General features: G+C 37.8%; 1 protein-coding gene and 1 pseudogene across 4 annotated transcripts in view; one reads left to right on the top strand and one right to left on the bottom strand.

Moving 5' to 3' along the window:
* LOC145694423 (ceramide phosphoethanolamine synthase pseudogene) overlaps window positions 1-21,778 on the top strand; it is a 96,402-nt pseudogene extending 74,624 nt beyond the window's left edge. The window contains exon 2 of one of the 3 annotated variants that reach the window (XR_014133005.1): window positions 20,194-21,776. The product of XR_014133005.1 is annotated as a ceramide phosphoethanolamine synthase pseudogene, transcript variant X1 (transcript). Of the gene's footprint in view, window positions 1-20,193 lie in introns of all 3 variants that reach the window. The other 2 variants (XR_014133006.1, XR_014133007.1) reach the window with 2 other exon arrangements.
* Window positions 1-23,637, bottom strand: part of LOC145694424 (FGGY carbohydrate kinase domain-containing protein) — a 231,656-nt gene that overhangs the window by 163,197 nt on the left and 44,822 nt on the right. The gene's annotated exons all lie outside the window — the stretch shown is intronic.

A 23,637-nucleotide genomic window follows, 5' to 3' on the forward strand; every position in this document is an offset into this window, starting at 1 on the left:
AAGTACATTATTAGACTTGCGTTTGGAGACATCACATGTATCTCGTCGAAAGAAATTGGCCTGAATGAGAGACACCATATTAAGAAGTGTGATGAAGCTTTGTTTTGATGGATAGACAGCAAAAAATGAGGTGTTGAAACAACACAAAAGACTACCACTTTAGCGTGTTACTTGTGTGTTAATTCAACACCAAGCACATCGCCTGCAGAGCATATCAAAAATATCTTGTGACTGGCTGTGAGTATTTGCATTGTTTTTTTATTGTTTGGTATGAGCGAAGGAAATATTTTCATATTTATGGCAAGTAACTAATAACAGTTTGTGTTTTTTGTAATCGGTCACAATAGTATTGTTGTAAACCTGTAAATCATCTGACAACAGTTACACAGATAGCAGTTCTTCCATCAATTTTCTTTATTTGTTATTCTTGTGTCTTAGCATATACGAACAGAAGATGGCAGAACTGTTGCCTGTGTAACTGTTGTCAGACGATTCACAGGTTTACAACAATATTATTGTGACCGATTAGAGAAAATATAGAACATTATTCGTTACTTGACATGAGCGCCAAATATATTTCGCCAAGCTTTGCTCATATTAAACGATAAATACCAATGCAAATTCTTTCGCCAAGCTTTGCTCATATTAAACGATAAATACCAATGCAAATTCTCTCAGGTAGTAACAAGTTATTTCTGATATGCTCGGAAGGCGATGTGCTTGGAGCTGAATTAACACACAAGTAACACGCTAAAGTGGTAGTCATTTTGTGTTGTTTCAACACTTTTTTTTTTTTTAAAACAGTATAAGGACCACACTGATCCCGTTTCCGTTCATTTCTGGTAACTCCTGGTAGATTGACTTCAGGATCTCCTCCTGATAGTATATCAGTTGATTTTGTAGTTCTTATCCTACGAATCCTTACTTTGCCTCGCGACATGGACGCACCCATTTGATTGGTACACTGAGTTCGGACGCCCTCTAAACTTCGTACGTTGACATACATTTATACATTCTCTTCATAATACTATACTTTGTTTAGCAGAGAGGTAACCTAAAGATTTGATCTCACCCGTCATCTATATTCTTTCTTTAAAAAAAATCTACTTCTATAATTTTTTCTGTGGATATAGGTGCCAGTACTTAACAATTAACTGTCGTCTTTTCTGGTGCAAAGTACCATTGGTTCAGTGTTGGGAAGTAACGTAACGCAAGTAACGCGTTACTTGTAACGCGTTACTTTTTAAGTAACGTTTCCTAGTAACGCGTTACATTTTTTCCAAAGTAACTGTAACGGTAACGCGTTACAAATTTTTGAGTAACGTACCTAGTTTGCGTTACTTTTTTCGCGTTACATTTCGGATGAGTAACTACAATATATGTATATTTTTTTCGGAAACAAATGTTTCTTTCCTGTAAGTGAATTTCTCAGAATGAAACAATCGAGCATGAACTACGTATGTCAGTGACCGACAGTCACAGACACACAGAGAAACAGATAAGTTTGTAGTGCCACTTGCTGTTTTTTGAAGATGAGGACAGCTTTAGGGAAATCACGTGTACTGATTGCAAGCACCTGGAAGATTTTGTCGTAGATTTTGACAGCTCCAAATCAATAAATTCAGTGAGTGAACTAGGAGTGCAATGATACCAGTAGTATATTTTACCTTGATTGGTGGTGTTTTTATAAAGATGGAGAACGAAAATATTTTACCGTTCGAACATTTGAAAGAATACTTTTTTCTTAAGAGCTGAGAATGATGGTGGACAGAATTTAAAAGTAAAGTGTCTGAAGTGCCCCGGAGGAAAATATTTATCAACAACTAGGGTGCCATAATTGACGATTTACAGTAAGGTCTTGATATGAATAAACTGTGTTCTGATGAGCGGGTCTACTTTATTACTAGAAATTAATTTGCTGATGGTATGTAATATTGGAGTTCTTTCAGATCAGTTTGCTTATTCTAGAGTCCTGTTAATTATAGAGTAGTGTAATGTTTCTCTATATTCTTTATTTTTAGTTTTACATAACATTGTTGTTATTATTACATAATTAGTTTAACAGAATAATAATAAGCAACCATTTTTCCTAACGTATAGGGATGAGCACGATTCAAGCTAAAACTCGACTCGACTCGAATTCGAGTCGAGTTTCAAGTCAAGTCAAGGTTAATATCCTAAAGTCGAGTTCCGAGCCGATTCAATTTTTCGCGTCGAGTTTCGAGTCCAGTCGAGTTTGATAAATGGCTCGTTCGTTTCAAGTCGTCTTGAAATCATGGCCTGATTACACTGGAAACCGAAAGCCATGAGAAATGTAAGCTAAACAGTAATATGGAATACTTTTAGTGTCGCTCACGAGAGAGGACACGGCTCGCATCCCGTCTCGTCTCGATAGCGAGACCACAAGAGATTTTTTTATAACAAGCTCAGCTTGGCTTGGCTCAACTGAGAAGATGGCTCGAGCAGGCTCACTTAGGGTGAGCCATCGGCTCGAGCTGGCGTGGTAGGGATGAGCCATTTGCTCGGTTCGTTGACAATTCTAAACCCGGGCAGAGCAGTTTTGAAGATATTTGGCCAGTGCCCTCTAACTTTTAACAGTGTTTGGCTCGAGCCAAAATACTCAACTTGGACCCTCAACCCAAATTCAGAAGCTCGTGAACAATGTCCTTGACTACTAGACTTCACGATTACCGAGGTTGGCAATCAACTAGTTTTTTAGTATTCAAATACAAACCGCCTATCTTTCTTTTTATATACAGTGTTGTTATAATAATAATAATAATAATAATAATAATAATAATAATAAATATACGTTGTACTAGTAGTAGTGTCATTGATAATACTTATACTGTCTATGTAATATACTTAAAGAATGTACTCGAAACTACACACCGGATTTGGCTCGAGTCGACTCGAAACTCAACCCTAATTCGAGTCGAGTTTGAGGAAATTTTTCGAGTCGACTTCTCGGGTCGAGCTCAAAGATGTCTGTTTCTAGTCGAATCGAGTGTCAAAGAAAACTCGCTCGTGTCCATCCCTACGAGTAATGCAGTATGGCATTTTATCAATGTTACATTATATGAAAATGTTCATATATCAAGTAAAAATTTGTCCTTGCATTTACATAAAGCGATTCAGAACGTGCAATAATAATAATAATAATAATAATAATAGCGGTAGTAATAGTAGTACGGAAAATTGAAGTCATTTTTCCCCACTTTTTTAAAGTTTCGGACCTCAAAGTAACGCGTTAGTAACGCGTTACTTTCGAAGTAAAGTAACAGTTACTTTTTGGGGGCAAGTAACGCGTTACTAACGCGTTACATTTTAAGAGAAAGTAAAGTAACTTGTAACGCGTTACATTTTTACAAGTAACTTACCCAACACTGCATTGGTTCAATACTACATAGAGGTAGTGACTTGTAGTATTGGAACCATCCAACTTTGGACCCCTCCTAACAAAAATTTCTGAATGCGAGCCTGGCTGGGGATCACCATAAACCCTTTCGGGAAAGCCTCTTTGCATGCGCTGACCCACTTCGTGAAGCGCCTTTGTCTTCGTACATGATGACTCTTAGTTTGCTGTAGTCAACCGGAAGGTACATCTACTACGCCTCATCTAATATAGCCATGTAACGCCATCTTGGTTTGTCAGATGCCGCTCGTACAGCTTCCAAGCGTTTCACGCGTTCCCGTCGAAGAACCTTCAATACCTTTTCAAGATTCTGACTTCGGTGCAAGGTACGATCAACCAGAAGTGTTCATCCTCTCGACGGCATCATCACCCTCAAATTCCCTCGCCCACAATGACACGAAGGCGAGGACAAGTTTCCAGCACGAGGGCGAAGGCGAGCTTAGGCGATGAACAATACCCTTCGCGAGGGCGAGGACCAACTGCCACTTCAAGGGCAAGAATGAGTGAAGTCGAAGTAAAATGAACACCTATCATATCGACAGTTCCGTAAATCACAGTTAGATGATTCGCCATCTGTCTTTGGGTGAGGGAATTCTCTTGCATGGCCATTCTAAGTTTCAGCTGCATGCTGGTGATAGCTTGCAAACACGACTCTGTTCTCGAAAGGGAAAACCGAAAACCCTGACCATGGAATTCTTGTGCTTTCCGATTAAAGTCAAGCTAATGTCAGAACTCATGCTTTTGAACTGCTTCCTGATCACTGAAACACTAAATGTTGCGTCGTAAAGGATTACAACATAATCCTCGCAAAAGCGACTCAGTTGTAGCGGCTTTTTGGCCCAAGAAAACAATCAATCAAATAAACTTGGAAAAACTATACAACGCACGCCTCCTGTAAACTAATCAGTTTGGGCGGGAATTCTCTTATAGATCATACACTATACATTGACCAAGGTCGGGCTTGTTTATTCTGTGTGCGGAAGGAAAGAATCGCATTTGATCAAACATATCCGGAACTAGTGGTGGACACAAAAACAGTTTTTTTTCGGTTTTCGTCTTTTAGGGAAAACGAAACTGGTTTTTGAAAATTTTCAAAAAAAACGGTTTTTCCAACGAAACCATGTCGGTTTTCTCCAAAACCGGTTTCGGTTTTCTTCAAAACTGGTTCGGTTTTTTCAAAATTTGTTCTATTTCTGACCAGAATAGTGTTTCGTTGTTCTCCAGAAACCGATCCCGTTTCCACAGAAATAGTTTTGTGTTTTCAAAAACTTCTCACCAAACCCAGTTTCGGTGAAAACCTAACCAGTTTTGAAGAAAACGGAAACCGGTTTCGGTGAAAAAATCGAACCAATGTTGGGAGGTTTTGTAGGAACCAAGGTTTTGTAGGAAAGCGAAATGTTGATTTTTTGGATTTCGGTTTTTCTAGAAACCTGTTTCCGGTTTTCATAAAAACCGGTTCTGGCCATCCCTATCCGGAACAGCCTTCTGTATAATTTATATTATTATTATTAATAAAAAATAGTTGTTCAGCAAAGTATATTGTCAGTCAAAGTAGGTTGAGCACCACTGTGTTAATTTATGATAGTACTTTGTTTGCCTGACATGTATATTAGCAGGAAAAATTAGGGTCGTGCGTCATGTAAGTACGGAGGGGAAAATGCACTTTTTATTCCATGATACTTAAAATGCAAATTTACACACCGATGTGCGTCATGTTTATACTATTTACCATGTGTGACTAAAGTGGTAAATATATGCTTAATCACACATTGCAATTTTACATCGATTGCTACGTCGTTCTTAATGGTTTCACGTAGATTAGTTATTTATAAGAAAAGCAGGAAACTATGACGTATGAGCTGTTGATAAGATAATAAAAGAAGAGTTATCTTCCGGTCGATTGGAAATTTTTGAAAGGATGTAGCTGTTTTTTATATATAATTAATACGATATTGCCTTCTTCCGGTATACACGCACACATACACACACTCGTATTTTAGGAATTATAGTGATCAATTCATTTCTTGTCTTTTATTCTTTTAGCCATATACACATATAAAAACAATGTCATTACTCCTGTCAGTTCCATTATTGATATCAGTGTCAAATCGTATTGAATGTTATGCATATTTTCGTAACATGTTTGTAAATTTAGAAGGTGTATTTGTATAATGCGTGTGTGTGTGTCTGGTTATCGAAAAGAATTATTTTGACCCAGGGTATTCTTAAAAGTAAGTAACATTACGAATATTTCATATAATTGTCTACTAAAATCTCTGTGAAGTTCATAATCTTTTTTTTTTTTTGTGAATGTCTATTTTCTTTGATGTCTGTGGATGAAGTGATTTAGTTCGAGATTTTTTTTTCAGAGCGTAGTTACTTCCTTATCTACCAAATGGCATATATATTATAATCACGCTTGACCCTAGCCATAGGAGCTAAATACGCGGTTCTGATTAGTTGAAGTTATCCATTTCTCTCCACATAGCATACATATAGGACAAATCAAACGCCAGCTACGGTTGGGCCTCGTGGCCGGGCGTGCAAGCGAACGGGCTAATAATAAAAATCGCTTTTGCGTGGGTTCAAACCCGACCCAAGGAATGATTTTTACTTTTTTTTAAAAAAAATTATACAGTAAAACCTATCTTCAACGGACCCTTTATTAAACGGAAAACTGTCTTGAACGGAAATATTTCACGGTCCCATGAATTTTGGAGAACAAAACGTGTAAAAGTCCCTTCACTAAGCGGAAACTGTGTTACGCGGACAACGGAAAGAAAAGTAAACATTTAACGGAAAATTCTGAGTTCTGGACTACAGCGTTTAGAAGATGTTTAGACATTTTGTGAGACATATACATTACAATGTCTGCGATAAAATGTTCGTTCTTTTGTTAAATATTTCTGGACAGTGTTTACCTTCCCCAACCACTACTCATATTCACCCCCACAAGTTGTCTTTAATCCCCGCAACTTAATCAAGAATCATACGGAATGTTGGAAAGAAGAAAACGAGATAGAGGAAGAAGAGGAATACGATACCGAGTTCGAAGAAGAGTGTAGAATAAACACATATCAAGATGCTCTCAGAAGTTTTACTGCAAAAATCTGCCTTACGGAAAAATGATTCTTATTCACTTAGTATAATTTCTCAGGCTAAAGTGTATGCGGAAAGTCAAGCAGGCAAGCATCAATGTACACAGAAAACCCTGTTTGGCTATTAGAAAAATAAAGAAAACGCGTGCATAGTATATTTTGTATTCATTTTATTTTATTTTATTTTATTTTGTGTGTGTGTATTTATTCGTAGAAGAAAGAAGTATTGTAATCGAACAATGTACGTACAGCAATATATTTTCTCAGTATGCCCATTTATAAGCATGTATTTTTTTTTAAAAAAAAGGAAAGGTCTACCTCCACTAAGCGGAAACCTGACTTTAACGGAAATTTTTGCAAGTTCCGCTCGATTCCGCTAAAGACAGGTTTCACTGTAACACTTTTATCATTAAAATAATATTTTTTAAAAAATACTCGTTTACCCTTGTACGTAATATATAATGCATAAAAAGTGATTTACTGACGGTAAGAAACATAGCTGAGCGAGTGAAGGGAATTAGAAGCTCCACAGGGCTCGTTTTGTTCCACCTTGACCCCATGATAATACCACATGACATTACATCATTACATGACATTCGGTGCAACTTCGATGTAAATCTATCCTCACCCGCTTGATCGTTATCAATACATTTGGCTAGGGTAGGGCGTGAAAAAATATGCTAGCAAATGACAGTGAGGCGGGATTTATTCCATTATCTTATCCTCTTTCTTCCCCAATGGAGCTCAGGACGAGTCTGCCAAGGATATGTCAGATGGATGTGTATTTGAGGAATAAGGTGGCTAGGGTAGGGCGTGAAAAAATATGCTAGCAAATGACGGTGGGGCGGGATTTATTCAATTCTCTTATCCTCTTTCTTCCCCAATGGAGCTCAGGACGAGTCTGCCAAGGATATGTCAGATGGATGTGTATTTGAGGAATAAGGTGGCTAGGGTAGGGCGTGAAAAAATATGCTAGCAAATGACGGTGGGGCGGGATTTATTCAATTCTCTTATCCTCTTTCTTCCCCAATGGAGCTCAGGACGAGTCTGCCAAGGATATGTCAGATGGATGTGTATTTGAGGAATAAGGTGGCTAGGGTAGGGCGTGAAAAAATATGCTAGCAAATGACGGTGGGGCGGGATTTATTTAATTATCTTATCGTCTTTCTTCCCCAATGGAGCTCTGGACGAGTCTGCCAAGGATATGTCAGATGGATGTGTATTTGAGGAATAAGGTGGCTAGGGTAGGGCGTGAAAAAAATATGCTACCTAATGACAGTGGGGCGGGATTTATTCCATTATCTTATCCTCTTTCTTCCCCAATGGAGCTCAGGACGAGTCTGCCAAGGATATGTCAGATGGATCTGTATTTGAGGAATAAGGTGGCTAGGGTAGGGCGTGAAAAAATATGCTAGCAAATGACGGTGGGGCGGGATTTATTTAATTATCTTATCGTCTTTCTTCCCCAATGGAGCTCTGGACGAGTCTGCCAAGGATATGTCAGATGGATGTGTATTTGAGGAATAAGGTGGCTAGGGTAGGGCGTGAAAAAATATGCTAGCAAATGACGGTGGGGCGGGATTTATTCCATTATCTTATCCTCTTTCTTCCCCAATGGAGCTCAGGACGAGTCTGCCAAGGATATGTCAGATGGATGTGTATTTGAGGAATAAGGTGGCTAGGGTAGGGCGTGAAAAAATATGCTAGCAAATGACGGTGGGGCGGGATTTATTCAATTCTCTTATCCTCTTTCTTCCCCAATGGAGCTCAGGACGAGTCTGCCAAGGATATGTCAGATGGATGTGTATTTGAGGAATAAGGTGGCTAGGGTAGGGCGTGAAAAAATATGCTAGCAAATGACGGTGGGGCGGGATTTATTCAATTCTCTTATCCTCTTTCTTCCCCAATGGAGCTCAGGACGAGTCTGCCAAGGATATGTCAGATGGATCTGTATTTGAGGAATAAGGTGCCTAGGGTAGCGCGTGAAAAAATATGCTACCTATTGACAGTGGGGCGGGATTTATTCCATTATCTTATCCTCTTTCTTCCCCAATAGAGCTCAGGACAACTCTACCAAAGGTATGTCAGATGGATGTGTATTTGAGGAATAAAGACAGCCACCGCGTGGTGTTAACCGCACCACATGCCATGGAAGTATGGAGCAAGCTTTATTATAGAAAATATCATGGATTATAGCACTAGTGAAAATTGCTCACGCTTGGATACACATTTCTAATTGCATTTTTACACTATCTTTTTAAAATACTTTTTAATTAAGGAAAAGTGTCTGTATACACGGTGAATGTAGTTGCACAGCGCCGTCTATCGATGTTCTATCCGTTTTAACTAGTAAGTCCGGTAGCCTAAATCTTTGGTACGGTCAGTGTCGAATTTGAACAAGTTATGACGTGTTAGAGGCTGTCTATTCCACCTGTGCCTCCGGAAAATATGCGAACTATACGTCGGCCCTACCCCCGCTGCTCTCTGGCGGATGAAACTCTCCCTTTGCTTAGGGAAAAGAAGTGAATGACAAAAGCATAAGCTGTGTTGCCAATTTTTCATTCAGTCGTGTGGTCTTGACGAGTGAAAATCGTAGGCTACTTAGAGTGGCTAATAAGAGAGCACAGCCAAAGTCTGTGAAATAATTCACTGTGGCGTCGCTTCCGCATCCAACAATTGAAAGATCTTGGCGGCCGCAGTAGCTTGTCCCTTCTCTTTCGAGGGAGGTATGAGAAATCATATCGACAACAGCGCCAAAAGGGGCACAGTTCAATTAGAAAGGCCCTAGTTGACTTCCAGAGGCAGAAGAGTGAGGACGTGTTAAGAGTGTCTGTCGCGCGCCAACATTAAGTTCTGTTCGAAGCTGAAAAAAAAAAAAAAAAACCTGGCAAAGAAGCTTACGAAATGTCAAAATCAGTGTAATGGCGATGAAGTAGTGGCATTGAAGACTGTTTCCAAATGGTATAAGCGATTCGAAAGCAGAAAGGAGTCCGTTGAAAACGAGCAACGATCGAGACTTCCTTCGACGTCAAAAACAGATGAAAACGTGTCAAAAGTAACAGAAATGATTTGTTCAAACAGGCGAATGACTATTCGAGAGCTTTCCGAAGAACTAAACATCTCGTATGGGTCCGTGAAAAGCATTTTAACCGCCGATTAAATGGACAGATGGTTTCCTTCTGCATTACGAAAACGCATCGTGTCACACTTTGCTTTTGATGCACGAGTTTTTGGCCGGAAAAGTGTTCCTGTCTGTCCACATTCACCTTACTCACCAGATTTAGCACGATGCGACTTTTGGCTCTTCCACACGCTGTTTCAGAGGCAACCGTTCCGCCATCCTGTCAGGCATACACTAACGGTTCCAAGTCCAGTGACCGTTATTCCCACACTCAAGCTGCACAGTGTTGCCATATCAAAACGTTTTGTTCAGAATTACGAATACTACTGACAAACACCAAATACATTGGGTTTCAAATGTATTACTAATACAATACAATTTTATAATTATGTTAGATACGTCAATGTAATAGAATCACGTTAATATGAAATTAACATATTTTAAAATATCATTAAGAAATTACACTATAAAATAAGGAAAGTAAATTTGATATAAAAAAATGTATGTACTGTGAACATACACGTATGACACCCCTTTCCAATTGTGATGCTCTTCGGAACTCTAGAAGACACACCACTCTGGCGGCTCAGGACATCATAACTCCCTAACAAATATTATATGAATAATGTAATTGAACATGGATAAGTAATGTTAAACATAACAAGAATGATATTTGATCGCGATTAATCGTATCTCTGGGGGGTGGAAGCATCCCGGAAGTATGTCTGGAAGAAACACTGGTGTTGCCTTTTCCTTACAATGTCCATAGGTTAAAGACCAGCCCCAAATGGGGAGCCTATCTTCATAATTTTATAGGTTCTAATGTAAATAAACTATAATTCTGTATAGACTACCAAATCTTAGGAAAAAAAGGTCAGTTATTTCAGACTTTTTCATGTAAGACATCAGAGTAGAATGACGGAAGGGGGAAATAAGTTGGAGAATGTAGTAGAAAAGTGGGCCGCGGTGGCTCAGTGGTAGCTCTCCCCGCTCGTCTAGTGGCTAGCACGTGCGCCTTTGGTGTACGGGGTCCCGTGCTCGATTAACGGGAAGAGACTTTGTGATTTTGAATGTCCTTGATGTTTCTGTGTTCGTGTCCCTGTCGGTCTAGGTAATTGGAAAAGAGTCAGTTAAACCAGTAACACAAGTAAAATTAGTAAAAAAAAAAAAATCAAGTAAGATATTGAGACACGTTCGGTGAGTCAGTTAACTTAAAAAAAAAATGTAGAGCGTTCAGCTCTGGCGCTTGAGGCCCCTGGTTTGATCAAGGCTCGTGCCAAGTGAACAAACACCGCGTGCGTGGGTTCCATCGGGGTTCTCCCGTTTCCTCCCACTTTCATCACTCTACCATTTCATTCATTATTTCATCATCACCGTTTACTTTAGCCTAGTCGGCATAACCCTGGGACGTAAAACTCAAAAATTTCATTTCATTTTTTGTAGTGCAAAAGTATTAGCAGCTGTGGCATACGGAAGGGAGAGATTCAGAGTTTAAACCTTTCTCCTTGAACAATAGGTATTATGTAAAAATAAGCATTTACTATATTAAGGGATACACTACACATAAATATCACGCGTATTGTGAACGGATCCCATGATGAAAATTTGTATACATCAGTGGTTAACAGTATATTTTATTAATTAATTAATTTAATATTTAGTTTTACGTCCCGCGAATGAGACCTTTCTGCTGAAGAAGAGAAGTACGAATGAATTGCAAAATAAGAACATCTAACACCTATATTCAGAGAGGGCTTCAAACTTGCAACAGTCAGGTCTTGCGAACATGGATTTAGAATTATACTGATCGCAATGACTCGTGAAGCTTGATCTAGATTTACTAATTTCACCAGGCCAATAGAACGCGAGGGTGTGTCCTGGTTTTCAACCCCCCACCCATGATTTTTTTTTCAATGTCATGTCTCGCGATATACGGAGAACATCTCCTGAGAGTACAGCGTTGTCGGATAGCCGCTAAGTTTCGTTTTGTTGCTATTATTATTGTCGTTGTTTTATATTTTTGCTATTATTACTGTTACCATTTAATTCGAATAATTGTTAAGTGTTCGTGATATACTTCTTTAAGTTCTGTCTTTCTGTCGCTCGTTTCCCATGTCTTCTAAATTTGGCAACATTGTCAGTGCATTTCTACTGTTTCACTTTTTCTCAAGTGCGCTCGGACGGTAACTACAAGAATTGTACCAGTGTTGCCACACTTGATACAATTGTACCAAATTCAACCCTTTTTGTCATTTATCGGCCCGTTGGTACCACGCTGGCATTTTCAGCCCCTTTTGTGAAAAAAGTTGGTACAATTCTACCCAATTCAGCACCATTTAACAAATACTTGTGACATTAACAAAAGTGCCAGTAAGAGTTTTCCTACATCTCACGTTACTCATACTGTGTGTGTTGGACTCTTTAAAATGCTTTTGAACGTTCATACTGTGACGTTGCACCGCATAACGCTATTAACTTTGTGTGGAAAATTCTTTAATTCGAACTATAACTAGAAACAAATTATGCTAGATGGGCGCATCCGCGCCGCGCATGAAGGAGACGAGAAAGAAGTGGTGTAATGGAAATTTTAGCTTGAAATCCCAATTGAAAAAAAAAAAAAAAATCAATATTCTGAAAAAGAACAGTGTGCGCTCAATTAAGTCTGTAATCTATGTATCGTTGCAAATATTCTACACCAAAACGATAATAATACGAAAAGATACATTTCTCCATTCTTAAATAAATAAATAAATTTGCATATGTTTTTAAAAAGTAAATTTTTGAGAAAGCAATTTCTTAATTTGGACTCTTGGAAGGAGGGGGCAGTGTTCCAGAAATTTATCTCTTTTAGTTTCGTGTTATAGAACCATGTATTGCACTGGTATAATATAATGAATTCAGCCCTTTTTGTTTCAATTTGGTACTATTTTTCAGCCCACTCCAGAGCTAGGACTGTGGCAACACTGAATTGTACCGAATTTTTCCGATGCATCAGACGTGAGAGAAACCAGTTCTATGATTTGTGAAGAGTCTAGGCTTCAAGAGTCGCCACGATCGCTATAGTAATGTATCTGTAAAACTTGGCACCCTCAATGAATGGTCAGCTCACCAGTACGTAGCTACAACTCTCGTATAGTTTGCCAATGGCCTGCTTGATATAATGTGGTACACAGGTCGTGAAATTCTTTCTTACTCAAGGACACAGTTTCGGTTATGTTCTATAGACACGTGTTACAGGCCTGTAGCCAGCCCAAAAATGTAGGGGCATGGGCGTCTGAAGTTAGAGGGGGCCCGATCCAACCTTATTATAGTTCATCGACATATTATAGTTCATTTGCAAGCATACCGCGAAAATTTTAAGGGGGGCGCCCTAGACCCCCCTCTGGATACGGGCCTGACGTGTTACCTAAGCACAAAAACCTTGGACAAGGCCTTGACAAAGAGGTGATATTCTAAACCTCCTTACTAAGAAGTGTAATTTTATTCTGGACTTTCAATGGTTTAGTCAATCATTACGTATTTCCGCGAATAGTTCCGGCATAATTTATTTCTCAAAGAAAAACGGAAATTACAGTTTTTATGTTATGTTTTGTGCGAATCTATGAATATTAAACTGAAAAGGAAAATAGGAATTTTGGTTTTAAATTTCGAAAGAAAGAAAAAAACTTTAAAGCATTAAATGATTTTAAAAAGGAAAGTCCCTCCGTCAGAATAAATATGAAACATATACCACTCCCATGTTTTCTTTACCTGGCAACTATGTTACAAGTAAATATCGAACGCAGCTTTTAAAACAGTGCACGTTCGTTGACAGAGGAAGTGACGAAATTACTTGATTCATCCAACATTTGTAAGCTTCATGTAAATAGTTTCAGATAAAATACTTCCTCCCTCGTGGAATCGTATGATCGTCTTTATTTTTTTCTTGTCACTGTGTCTACAATTAACGCTTCGACGAATAAACGAAGCGTAGAAAACGTAGTTCAACAAATATTTTTTTGTTAAAGCATTGATAATATTAGAGATAAGATATTCTTGCAATCGAAAGAAGCTATTGTATACATAAAACTGACTAACCTATGTAAATTTGTGTGTCTGTGTGTGGCCTGGGAACCAGACGAGTGGACCGAGAGTTACCAAATTTTGGTCACGGGCACCATGATCCGGTCCCAGACCACGACGAAGCGTTTTTTTTTTAAAATTCGAACCAGGGGGGTCTCAGGGGACGTTCACCGGGACATGTAAAAATAGTACAAAATGACGATATTAGTGTCGAATTCATAGTTTTCGCGGTCGCTGAGATCAATGGTAAAACTCCAATCGCATTAGCTTCCAAATTAACCCCATTCGGCTGCGGACCCGGGGCAGAGATGGAGTGGGTCAGTGGGTCGGTGGGTCGGTTGGTCAAGTGGGTCAAGTTTTCTTGGTGGGTCAGTGGGTCGGTTGGTCAAGTGGGTCAAGTTTTCTTGGTGAGTCAGTGGGTCGTGGGTCAACAGCATGACCCACTGTGACCCACCACCCACCGTGACCCACTGCGACCCACCGACTCAGTATGATCTACCGACCCTCTCTGCTTACTGCATTGTAGACAGTATCTTCTGAGGACTGGTAAATTTGTCTCCGTTTTACTTTCAAGACCTTCATTTCCCTTTCTTTTCCACTTGTTTCCGTCTACTTACCTGAGGTGAGTATATCTAACCAAGTGAAAAAAGAACTTCAGGCACTTTTGGATATTGATATTTTTAATAGTAATAATAGCAATAGGACTTCCACTACTACTTGGCTTTCGAGACCTGTGAGTTTTTAGAGCTAACTACTGGGAAAAAATACATTTTTTAATCACTGTAATATATATATATATATATATATAAAATGCATGTAACTATGTGTGCCTGATCATCACGGTCAAATTGCCAAGTCAAATGAAATTACTTTTGGTATATAGTTCGGCCTTAATCCAAATTGGAATGTTATATTGCTTTTGCGAAAAAAAATGAGTATCTTGCAAGCCGTTAAACTTATGGAGACGAAATTCAGTGTATTAACTCTTTATTGAAAATAAACTGTGTCTCTTAGCATTTTTTAAAATTCTTCTTTATGTGGGGGGGCACTTTCTTTATATGGAAAATTGGTATTGAGTTGGTTTGTAAAAATGATCGAAAACGACCGATGTTATTTAAGAAAAAAAAAAATTAGAAACAAAAAATACAGTGCTTGGCTTCATATATCCATTGCTTTCTGCTATAATAATTGCTGAAGCTTATGTTTATTATTTGGAGCGCTTACAGCACAGGGCAATCAACCCATAAAATTGTGAGAAAAATAGGCATAAAATTTGTACTGTAAGCTTAATTACACGAAAATTTGAAGTTTGGATTGTACGCATAATTGTATGGAAAATTTTAGTTTTTCTCCCTTTACGTTGGTCTACTTACTTTGATTTGTAACTTTGGAATTTCATCCTTTTTTCCACTGAAAGTATTGATAATTCAACAAGAAAATAATTATACTATGATAATTTAATTGAAATTCATCGTAATTTGGCACATGGCAAACAGCAGTGTGGTAATTGAAGTTGAAGAAGGAGGGAAATTCCCATTCAACTCTGAACACTTTCCAGGAACCTCGTTCCCTTTCGCTTTCTAGACGGGGGAGGGAACTTGCTAATGGTATCAAACCTTCATGTGTAATTACAAAAATTAAATTTATAAACAAATAAGAAATCATCAGTTTATCAGGCTTTAATTGATAATATATTCACAAGATTCCCTATCGAAGGCGTGGTAGATGAAGTTTCTGTTCTACATGGGTCAACATTACCAACTGACATGGTCGATATGGAAAAGATGTTGTATGGTGATAGAGAGATGATACTTCTTGCTGAGTATTTCAAACCTAACCAAGAAAAATCGTTATCAGACTTAAGTCTAACAAGTAGATTGTCAATGAGAAGTTGTAGAAATCGGGTAGAAATATTATCAATTTCCACGACAGAGTGCGAACGGAAATTTCCCCTTATGAATTTAAAGATGACTAATATTAGAAATATACTAAGTGCTCAAACATTGTCTAACTTGTTGCTCATCAATGTTAATGGCCCACCGCTAAACAAGTTTAAAGTAGACAAGCTAGTTATTTCTTGGCTGAAGGATGGACATCATTCCACTGCGGATGATTTACCGCCAAAAAGTTACCAACAGGAAATAAATCCGATTTCAGATTTGTTTTAAGGTGGAAAATTACGTGTTACGGAAAATGTATACTTGCATTATTAATGGCTTATTTGTGTTATTCAACTTTGTACCTAATTTTTAGTAAGTCTCTTCTTTGCTTTAGGTAAACTACTTTGAATAAATATTCATAATAATTGCAATTATGCATATTTGTAACTTAAATTTAACATGGAGTTCTAGTGATTACACAAATTACAATTATGAGCATACTTTATGGAGATGCTCCCACAGAGGGTAACCGAGCACCTTTATACCCTATAAACAACTGATTTTTCAAGTCTTTTGTGAGAAAAATACTGTGAACTGAGAAACCATAACCGTTTCCATATTGTACAGGGGTATTTTCCTGCGAATAGAAGTTTCTTGTGGAATGCGTTCAGAAATTAACACTTGAAAGAATACTCTCTTAGTACAAGTATATTTTAGGCACACACTAATTTCCCCCCACCTCGAACTGTTTCAATTTCCTCACTGACAAACAATTTACCATTTTATATCGTAAAGCTCAGATCCACCGTTATTGTAACAGAGTGGTGCTTGAGCGATTGACAAGAAATTCAAACTCCGATTAGTGACAATTTCACAGTCTTGTTTTATTACAAGTGTAAACTCTTTAGTCAGTTTAGAAGAGGCCGTGGATCGTGTTCAGAGTTGATGACGATGAATTTTGGTGAGTCAGAGTAGGTCAAAGTGGATGAGAGTGGTTCATGGTGGATGGTGGGTCAGAGTGGGTCACTGTGGGTGGTGGGTCCGAGTGGGTCACCGTGGGTGGTGGGTCATGGTTGGTCACCGTGGGCGGTGGGTCATGGTGGGTCATCGTGGGTGGTGGGTCACAGTGGGTCATGGTGGGTGGTGGGTCACGGTGGGTCGTGGGTCAGAGTGGGTTATGGTGGGTGGTGGGTCAGTGGGTCGTGGGTCAAGTTTTCATTGATCCACCGAGACGTAAAAATAATCCAAAATTATCGATATTAGTGTCAAATCCATAGTTTTCGCGGTCGCTGAGATCAATGGTGACACTTTCATTAGCGATGACTTTCAAATTCAGCTACCACTGTATGCGGACCGGGGATCACCTCGGGAGGGGGGAGTTACCAAGATATGTAAAAATAATCCAAAATGAGCGATATTAGTGTCAAATCCATTGTTTTTGCGGTTGTTGAGATGAATGGTGATACTCCCACAGGCGTTGACTTCCAAATACAGCTCCCATCGGCTGGGGGCTAGAGTGTTTGTTTTCGAATTTCGAACTAGCGGGGCTCAGGGGGCGTTTACCGGGATATAGAAAAGTAATAGAAAATGACCGATATTTTTTTCCTTTCGTTGTTCAGTTTGTTTACATTGATACTTTTTCTGACCCATGCGAAGAATGGGTATTTCAGCTAGTTCAATATAAAATTAAAATTACAGGTGACTTTAAAAAAATAACGAATTCCATTTGTTTACAGAGTTGGAACTGAAGTCTGATTTTCATGTGGTTCAAGGCAAATGATCAAGGAAGGATCGGAGATTCATGGGACTTTGTGTACTTGTTTAAATTAGTTCCAAGTACTGTAAAGAACGTCTTGATCATCCGGTCTTGATCATCTGAGATCATCTGGAGATTTTTTTTTAAACCCTGCTGCAGCAGGGGCGTCATTTCAGACTTCGCTTGAGGGAGAGAGTCAGAGCACCACCGACATAAGACTTTCACGTTTTGTACTAGTATATTATGTTTTGTAATTTTAAATTAGAGAGATTTGTTTATTAATTTGAATAATGATTATAGGATATTGTTTGTATTTAGATGTGAATATTGTTATTTTTGAGTTAGAATTTTTTATAATATATATAGTTTATGAGAATAATTGAATCATTGAAATGGTTTTTAGTATCCTTGGTAGAGAAACAAATATTAATTTAGATGCATTTTAATTATTATTAACACAAGTTATATTGAATTTTAAGGAAGTTACAAATTTACTAAATACAGAAATTATGAATTTAAGACAATTTAAGCTTGTTATGGAGGAAGACCACCATGCACGGAACTTCTTGTGTGTCATTTCTTGGCATAATTAAATTCAGGTTATTTACAGGAAAATTGGTCTGTATAGGCTGTTGTCCATCCTGACAAGGATTTTAATTTAGTGGTCGACTAACTTAACTATGACGATTATTGACTAGGGATGACCAGAACCGGTTCCTGGTAGAACCAGTTTTCGGGTCTGAACGGATCCGGTTCTAGAAGATTCGGATCCAGAATCGGTTTTCGGATCCAGGTCTGGAACCTGTTCCCAAGATCCGGTTCTGGAACCGTGTTTTCGGATCCAGGTCTGGAACAGGTTCTGAAAACCGGATCTCAGAGAACCGATTCCGTCGGAACCGAAACTTTCTGCCCATCCCTACTATTGACAACTTTATCCGTTCTGGCCATTTGTCTACTTATCGTTTAGTTTGTCTATTTATCGTCTATTTATCGTCTACCTCTGGTTTTTGGCATTCCACCTGTATAAGTGTTTTTGTTTTATTTTTATATTTTTGTTATTTTTACTTTTCTTGTTTGACCTCACTTCCTTGAAAGTGAACTTGTTTATGGATTGAAAAGTACGTTAACATTGCCTCTTGTGGGGGAAAAAAATAAACCAAGTGCTTTTTAAAGTCACTGCTTACTACCTTGCTTTTTTAATTTTATTTTTAATATACATTGATGCGTTTAAAAGTTACATTACAATTAGTAGTCAATCGATTAAAGTATCGAGTAAACTCTTGGGGGGCAATTGCTCTCTCCTGGTTCCTAAATGACGCCCCTGTGCTGCAGTCGTGCTCAATTATTCTGCATAAGTAATCGCAGCGGACTGACACTCCACATTCAAATAAGTACTGTATGTTACAAAAAGTAAAAATAAATTGCATTGTTGTAAAAACCAATATTTCCAACAATAGAGCACGTTTAGAAGTGCAACTCTACAGGTCTGCACGGGCTCGGGCCTACAAAGCATATATCACTTTGGGCACGGGACGGGCTTGGTCCGTAAATTCTAAAATATACAACCATATTTCTCGGGCCTAACTTCGTAAATATACTGTAGAACGATAAATATTGCACTGTTATTTCTGGAGAACTTTTAAAGCACAACTGCAAAATTAAACCTCTAATTGCTGTAAATAAAAATACAATTTTGCGTTAATTATTAAATTTCTGTAATTCGGGCTTATTTGAATATCACATAAGCTCGGGACTAAATGCTAACACATATTTCGGACTCGCGTCGGGCCTTACATTGTGAATTCACGGGCCGGGGCTAAGAATTCCGGCGCGTGCAAACCTCTTCCCTACTCTAATAAGCAGAAGCTAATTGTTATAAGGTACGAAAAACGGGAATTATAAAGAGTGATTTGTGAGTACATTCATTGTTCACTGCGGAGAGTTCGCGGGCGACCACTGAAGGGTTAATTACGAACCTTAAAAAAAAAAAAAAAAAATCCAAGCCAACAATCGGGAAAATACAATAGGTCATACAGTGCAAAGGCCAAAAATTACTGACAGGTTTATTTTGCATCGTAATCTATACGCTTTCTCGGAATTTGTGAATGACTGACTGGCTCTTGGTCTTTTGTTTTGGTCATGACATTCAAATTCTCTGATCACTGACCTTGATGGCCCGAGTAATACAAACCAAAAATTTATGTTGAAATATTGTATTTTTTTTCGTGTTTGCATCTCATTTTAAGTCTTTTTTTCTTTGTAAGGTTACCCGCGATTTTCACTACCCATAGTGCGGTTGCCATCCAATCCCGCGGATAATGATACTTTACTGTATAATAAATTAAAACTTAAAAAACTTTAATATGCGTATGCGCATCGGTACAGCTTTATTATTGCTATTATTTATATTACAGCTAAATTATAATTTAAGCTATTATTTATATATTTTTGAAAGTGTATAATGAACTCATGATATGCCTATCATACAGGATGCATTCACAAAGTTCCAAGACTGAGTGTTATCTAAATAGGGGTGCACGCGCAGACCCGTTCTACCGACAGGATGCAGTAGACGGGGTTTATTTATGCCACTCAAAAACTAGGCTCCCCGACCCCGAGTTAGAACCGCCACTGTCCACGGGTCACAGTTTGAGATGCATGAGGAAGCTACTACATTTATAATACCAATTCTCCTCCTCCCCTGTCCTCTCAAATTGAGAATTGTTGATTGTAAAAATCAATTTACACAGTTATATCGTGACAATACTTACAAATAACGACGCTTACTATTAAGGTATACTAAATAAGAAGAGTTTTAATAGTTTTAAACTGATAATTATTTGCATTATTTTTATTTTTAGGTTCATGAACGAGGAGGAGAAAGGTCTAATGAAATGGGAAGACCTGCAGCTACGAAAATCTTAATTGTTGTGTTCCTTCTGTGTATCATAACTTACTTACTTACAATGGACGTCCTGTTATACATACGTGTTCAAAACTACGATCTCAAACAAGAACGCTACAATAAATCGTATCATAGGAAGTGTGTATTTACACCGCTGTGTTACGTCACAGTCAAAGCCTTAATGACAGACCACCCGAACGAGTATATTTTAGCCCCGATTGGGAGAGAAATAAACAATATGTTTGGAATTGACAAAATTGATTTTCTCTCTCCGAATTTAATTAGTGTTTCGCATGTTTTTATCGCTGTAGCAGCTGCTAAATGTGTTTCGTCAGTGGATCTAGTCACAAGACGTATAGGTGTATTATTATTTGAAATTAGAACATTTTTCGATACTCTAGACGGAATCGTGGCAAGAAAACGCAAACACATTAATGGTGATTTATCAGAAGTTGGAAGTGTTGGTTATATTGTAGATGGCACCTGTGATGGGCTTGGGAGCATTGCTTTTATTATTGGTTGTTTAATATTCTTGAAAAAGAATTTATCTCGGCGAGGAATGTCAAAGTCATTGGAACTATATTTGTTGAACTCGGACCCTGAAGATGTAGACACAAATATTACATATAATGACAAAGTCAAGAACAAACGCATATTACAAAACGTGTTGTTGTTCTGTATTCATCTTCTGTTGATATCGACTGCTTGGAACAGATACATAGCATTATACCAGGACTTACTGGAAACAAGAAATGTAACCGAGCAACAAATGCAGTTACAAGAACAGACCTTGAAATCAACTGCAACATGGATTGTTTTTTGGTTATGGAAAGTGTTTAATTTTCACACTGTGATGGAAGTGCTTCTTGCTTCGGTGTTTTTAAATAAACTCTGGGAATTTCTTTGTGCTATAAAATACACAGGATTTGTAGTGCTTGTATGTCTTGTATGTGTAACGGAAATACATATATTGAACGCTCGGGGAGCCATATTTACGTGCAAATCTCTTGTAAACAATGGAACAATATGATTTATGTTGCAAGATATATTTAATAAAAAAAAAAGAAACTATTTATTTTCTCATGTGTAGTGATAAACGATTACCTCATGTTTCACTTACGAGTTTTATATGCTGTGTCTCAAGTATCCTTATATGTGTACTAGCGAGTGATAGTATTTTATGTTGACATAAATGTAACAACACTGATTGTATATTGTGTATCGATCAACTACACTGCCTGTCTGATAAGGTTTACCATTTAATCCCAATCTTGCAAATACGGCAACATTACTCCCAATTAATGGGTAACCTAAGTGATTTGTCCCTAGGGTTGCCATTCGTCCCGGAATCTAGAACTGCGTCCCGGCGTCCGGAAAGTATTTCTCGGGACGCTTAAATGTCCCGGATATCAGCGAAGAAGAACGGAAAGGAATATTATAGTTTGTTTTTTTTTTTCTTTCACAACCATGAGTTTGCTTTTGTAACAGGATTAGGTATGTGATGTTCTCCAACTTCTGAATACGGCAATTCAAAAGTTTTTTTTTTTTTTAAAAAAAAAAAGAATACATAAAACACTAATTTAATTAACGTTTATTTGACCCAGGAACAAAAGGTTTTACTGCTCAATCTTAATGTTATCATTATTGTTTTGTTTTAATCTGTATTTTGCTTCTGAAATATTTTAATCAAAAATCCCTAACCGATATTTTTGATAATTTTCCGCTGACTATTCAAGAAGAAAAATATATTGTTTTAATTAATAACAGTGCCGGAAGGGATCATGTTGACTTAAGCATACATGCGAGTTACTGATTTGTCAGATTGTTAAGAATAACATAAATAAAGTAAAACTTCAACAAAAAAAGTTCTTTCAAGATAACAAACGCCGCCAGAACATATTGCCAATGAATTAACCGCTCTTAAAGACTATATATATATATATATATATATATATATATATATATATATATATATATATATAACACGAACAGACAAAACGTGTAAAAGGAAACATCATAACTTGAATGAGCTAAACAGACTCTGAAAGCCACGAAACATAACAGATAATGACAAATTTTAAAAAAATGCTTACCAGGAGGGAGAGGGTAAATCATTTGCTTGCGTTTGCTTAACTAGGGAAGAGAAAGTCTACTAAAATGACTATAAATGTGATTACGTAATAGCTGAACAACTCTATCTAATGAAAGAAAGTAAATTATCATATAACACTTCCTTTCATTTTAAGCATCTTAAAGATTCTCATAATTTAGTGGCGTCCTGGATTTTCAGTTTTGAAATATGGCAAAACTAGATCAATCAATTACACTGCTGTCGGATAAGGCTTAACATTTAATCCCAATCTTGGTAATGCGGCAACATTGCTTCATAGTGGGTAACCTAACTCGTTTGTTCAATTTCCATTAAACTTCTACCCTCACTATAACTATGAATACAGTAAGAACCCCTCTTGTCCGCCCTCGGCTGGTTCACCAGTCCGGTTGATCCATGCGTTAATGCTCCGTCATCTGTTGTATCGTTTCTTTCGTTTTGCGTGTTTTTTGTACTGTACTGGGCAGAGCTTACCGTTCGTTTGTTTCTACTGTAGAGAATAATACATTTATGAGTTCAGGGATTGTTTATTTTTCTGTAAATCCCTATTTTTCAGTGTTTTCTGATAATCCGGCCTTTTTTTGCGTTCCGACCATACCTCCAGTCAGAAAGGTGACATATTAGAGAGGTTCTACTGTATATACTTGTAGACAGAATCAGTGGCAAAGCACGAAGTCTTCACGCTTTGCCACTGATCCATTCCGTAGATCTACTGTATAATCATAAGAATTCTGTGGGATGAAGTTAAGTGGAAATGAAATAAACCAATCAATTTTCTCACTATGAAGCAAACATTTTCAAAGTTAAATTCATCTAGTTTAGAAGTTTCAAATCTAAAATGTGGTATTTCTGGTTTCAACAGATGGATAAAAGAGGAGATGGAATATATTTTTGGGACGCATTCTCGCTATCTCTTATCATTAATACATGGAATCTATTTTTGGGACCCATTCACGCTCTCTCCTACCATGAGGAGATGGAATATATTTTTGGGACTCATTCTCGCTATTTCTTACCATGCAGAGATAGAATCTATTTTCGGGATGCATTCTCACTACCTCTCACCATTAGGAGATGCAATCTATTTTTGGGACGCATTCTCGCTATCTCTAACCATGAAAAAATGGAATCTATTTTTGGGACGCATTCTCGCTACCTCTTACCATGAGAAGATGGAATCTATTTTTGGGACGCATTCTCGCTACCTCTTACCATGAGGAGATGGAATCTATTTTTGGGACGCATTCTCGCTACCTCTTACCATAAGAAGATGGAATCTATTTTTGGGAC

Source organism: Thermobia domestica, chromosome 9 (assembly GCF_964235325.1).
Source record: "Thermobia domestica chromosome 9, izTheDome1.hap1.1, whole genome shotgun sequence".
Classification (NCBI taxonomy): domain Eukaryota; kingdom Metazoa; phylum Arthropoda; class Insecta; order Zygentoma; family Lepismatidae; genus Thermobia; species Thermobia domestica.